At 38.6% G+C, this 4,626-nt stretch overlaps 1 long non-coding RNA gene across 1 annotated transcript; it reads right to left on the minus strand.

The window, feature by feature from the left end:
- Positions 1-988: 988 nt before the first annotated feature.
- On the minus strand, positions 989-3,658 carry LOC117353785. The gene is made up of 3 exons (XR_004538028.1): positions 3,385-3,658; positions 2,454-2,508; positions 989-1,757 (listed from the first exon to the last, which is right to left on the minus strand). It is a non-coding gene; the product is annotated as an uncharacterized LOC117353785 (long non-coding RNA).
- Between the last annotated feature and the right edge of the window lie 968 nt (positions 3,659-4,626).

Raw genomic sequence — 4,626 nt, forward strand, 5'->3', positions numbered from 1 at the left:
TATAGTAACTGTATGTAGCTGGCAAGTACCACTTAATTTAATGAATATGCTCCAACCCTCTAAATTGTTTTTTATAGTCAGCAAGAGGTGTGTTCATATTTGATAAAATATACATGAACATACATATTTTACATGCTAATATTTATGCCTGCTTTCAAGCAAGCAAAATTGTTCACACTTTTGATGTAGGCAAATTTCTTCAAGATTTACCCAACTATTTTAAAAGGGACATGGAGTGTAAGGCCCTGATTCTATAAATGTAACTTTGATCCTCATCATTGTTGAGCACGATTGTCAAACATCTGCTAGATGCCACTTATAGAATCACATCTAGTGGTGCTTAAGCATTCTTGATGCTCCAGACTTTAAGCAAATTAGATTGGAGATGTATAGGGTCTCAATCATTATGGTCGTGGGACCTCAGTTATGGAACTCTCTCCAGAGTTAATTTAGAAAATTTAAAAACACATCTGTTTTCGCAAACATTTTTATGAATTAAAGCTGAAGTTTTAGACATTTTCAGGTTTTTGAATACTATATGTTATCTATTTTATGTATGTTGTGAACCACTAAGATTTGTAGAATATAATAATTTTTTAAATAAATAAACACAATGGGACCATTGGCACCTATGCAACACAACTGACCCCCTTGTTGAACAGAGTCTGCACTGAAGGCTTTGACCAAATTGGTATAATATAGCAGTGATTCCCAACCCTGTCCTGGAGGAACACCAGGCCAATCGGGTTTTCAGGCTAGCCCTAATGAATATGCATGAGAGAGATTTGCATTTGATGGAAGTGATAGGCATGCAAATTTGCTTCATGCATATTCATTAGGGCTAGCCTGAAAACCCAATTGGCCTGGTGTTCCTCCAGGACAGGTTTGGGAACCACTGTAATACAGATTATGTTAGACATTAGTTTAGGTCAGGGGTAGGGAACTCCAGTCTGTGAGAGCCGTATTCCAGTCGGGTTTTCAGGATTTCCCCAATGAATATGCATTGAAAGCAGTGCATGCAAATAGATCTCATGTATATTCATTGGGGAAATCCTGAAAACCCGACTGAAATACCGGAGTTCCCTACCCCTGGTTTAGGGTCTATGGAATGTTTGTAAACAGAACATCAAGGTGTTCTGGATAGACTAGAGCATGACATCATTTATGACTACACTCCATTGGTAACATGCCTAAGGTTCAGAACCACAAAACAGTGTGGCCCATGCTATGAAAAAGAAACTCTTTAGGGAAGGGTCCTGAAATATCCAGTCTATAATATATTGTATTTAAATCTTGATAAGAATTGGGGATACGTTAAACCTCCTTCATCATTTGCCTTGAAGACCTTTTCTTGGGAAGGCATGGCTCATGCTATCATTCTGAAATATTAATTGAGCAAGAGACTCATGCCATAGTATTTTCTGTTTTGTGGAATACCAGCCAATGTAATGAAATTTTTAGAACTAGCACAAAACTCAGCAGCTCAGATCCTATCTAATATATCAAGAAGAGGTTATATTTCACAGTTTTTAAGGAACTGAACTCTTTATGCATTAAATTGTGAATGCAATTTAAGATTTTGACATTTTTTTTATAGCATTGGATAATGATATCCTTAACATATCATGAAGGGCTTTCCCAGATTTCTTTTCTGTAGCATTATGTGATTAATTTTGCTGGACCTAGGAATTATAAAAAGTATTGCAAAACTCAGGTCTGAGAGAATCTGCCCTTCTTTCCTTTAGACCATTGAAAACCTGAAACAAACAACAAAAAAAGCGGTTACATGCCCAACCAATGGCTAGCAAAAAAAAGACTATTTTCTAAGAACAGGATCTGTATATTGATAACAATCAAAGAGGTTAGGGTATAACAAAAGAAAGATCATGTACCTGAAACTCTCAAACTATTACCCTCTTAAATCTTGCCAAGTAAATTCTCTCAGTATCTGGCCCAGGGGTAGGGAACTCCAGTCCTTGAGAGCCGTATTCCAGTCGGGTTTTCAGGATTTCCCCAATGAATATACATGAGATCTACTTGCATGCACTGCTTTCAATGCATATTCATTGGGGAAATCCTGAAAACCCGACTGGAATACGGCTCTCGATGACCGGAGTTCTCTACCCCTGATCTGGCCAGTCAGTAAACATGTAACCAGCTAAAACCAGCTTTTCCATTGCTCAATCCCCAAAGCAAAGAATGAACCAGCTCGAGCTATTCTTGAATTGTGATTGGGCTACTATACATCAGGTGATCCCAGCTCCCATATCCCATAAGAATTATAAAAATAGATTTCAAATAATCTCTCTCTCTGAACTTCTCTTTCTGGACTTGCTCGCTGAACACTCTGTTGACCTTCACTGGACTTCTTACTTGTTCTGTACCCAAGACTTCATTTTCCACTACCAACCACTCTGCAAATAGAAAACTTCTCTTCCAGCAAGGATCATCACCTCTAGCTACCTTCTGCAGATCCAAGATCTTCTTCACCACACCATCCAGAATCAGCTATAAGAAGAAAGAACAGAGTGAGCTCCTACACATCCAGCATAATTAATCAATTCATATTTTATAACAATATTTTTCTTGTGGCAGTGGGTCTTCTGGTTGTGATGATAGTTTCAAAAAGAAACAGAAGATAGCTGCATACTGTGATTGGGTGCGGCCAAGCTGTGCTCAGCAAGTGGCCTTACCCAGTGCACACAAAACCTCAGCCGAGTGGTTATGTAAGGTTCTATTGGTAGCTTGGCATTGGAATAATAATTTAAAAAAGATCCAATGACAGAGGTGCAATTTCCTGGTATAATTTATTGATCAAAATCAAAACAAACTTTCAAACAGGCTTCTTCAGGTTTGTATCACCTGGTATATCATGGCAGTATTCAAAACACAAACAATTGTCAGTTCCAAGTCCATTATTTCAAAAGAGAGAAAAAAAAAAAAAAAAATTCTCCCAACTGTAAAGTTTTCTTCAAACAAAAATCTCAGCCTTCTCTTAATCTAGTACACAGTCCAAATTTTATCCCAGCTCTCTAACAGGAAAAGATGTAAGGAGTGTGTGGCGCAGTGGTTGGATCTACAGCCTCAGCACCCTGGGGTTGTGGGTTCAAACCCCGCGCTGCTCCTTGTGACCCTGGGCAAGTCACTTAATCCTCCATCGCCCCAGGTACGTTAGCTAGATTGTGAGCCCACTGGGACAGAGAGGGAAAATGCTTGAGTACCTGATTGTAAAACCGCTTAGATAACCTTGATAGGCGGTATATAAAATCCTAATAAACTTGAAACTTGATTCCTTCTATACTGGGCAACTCTGTTTCTCCTATCTCCGTATTATATGCAAGATCCTCATCAGCCATCTCAGTGTCTTGCCTAAACACAACTCACCATTCTCTGTGGCTTCTATCTAACCAACCTCTGCCTGGGATGGTAGCCAGGAGGTAGACTGTGGCTTCCTGATTCTCTGGACTGGCAATCTTGCAACCTGCTGACTGGCTCTGGCTTACTAGGATAGGAGCAGGTGTGTACTCTGAGGCTGGCTCTCCAACTGCTTCTGGAGTTGGCTCCCATGCTTTGAGAAAACTACTCCCTTTTCTTTCACTGCAGGAAGCTGATTAGTCCTCCCTGCAGGTGTGTTAGGGTAGCCTGCCCTCAGAGCCCTTCTCACCTGGCCTAAACCAATTTGAGCCTGATTGGGAGTGGCTTGTATTCCAGCCCTGCTCTTTCCTTTCCCTGGTCCTATGCCTGCTGGGAGATATAGTCTTTATATCTGTTTTCCTATAACTGGTTTAGGTAAAGCTAAACCAGATCTGCCTGCTTTAGGCATGGCTTTAGAAGATTTCATTGCTTGAAGGCTTGGCTTTTAAATATTCCTAGGGGCTGCTTTGGGACTCTCCTTAGCAGGCTTAGGAATACTTTTAACCTAATTTTCATTTTTTGGCAAGGCTTCCTCACTAGGAAAAGGGGCCGCCCTGTGACAAAAAAAAAAAAAGAAAGAAAGAATATAGAGAAGATAAGGCAAAGTTGAAGACAAAAATCTGGAGGCTAGAGATAAGGAACTATAAAGCTTTTATTAAGGAGAAACAAACCAAACACTATGCTCAAAAAGTGGGAAATCCAAATATGAATAGTAAAGAACTAGTTAACACTCTTTTAAATGTTGAATCTAAGACTAGATCTAGGTTAGAGAATTTACCTTCATCGGATGCTTTAGCGCTATATTTTGAAATTCACATTAATAACTTAAAAAAGCATTTAAAGCAAACTAGAAATAAAAATTTTGAATTTTTTACGATTCAAGATAAGGAGGGAATAAGGACTAATATGTGCTGGAATCAATTTAATTTTCCAGATTGGGCAACCTTTTGTAAATTATTTTCTAAGTATGCCAAAACAAATTGTCAACTTGATGATTGCCCTTCAAAGTTAATGAGAACTGCACCGCTTTCTTTAAAATCAAAACTGTTTGACTGGAACAAGTCATTATTAGAAACAGGAATGTTTCCAAGGGAAATAGGTAAGATTTTAACTACTCCATTTGTAAAAGATTCAAAAGAATCTATTACTAATATAGTTCATTTTAGTCCAGTTGCCTCTATTCCATTATTTACAAAAGTGATAGAAGGTTTA

This window comes from Geotrypetes seraphini, chromosome 2 (genome assembly GCF_902459505.1).
Source record: "Geotrypetes seraphini chromosome 2, aGeoSer1.1, whole genome shotgun sequence".
In the NCBI taxonomy this organism is placed as follows: domain Eukaryota; kingdom Metazoa; phylum Chordata; class Amphibia; order Gymnophiona; family Dermophiidae; genus Geotrypetes; species Geotrypetes seraphini.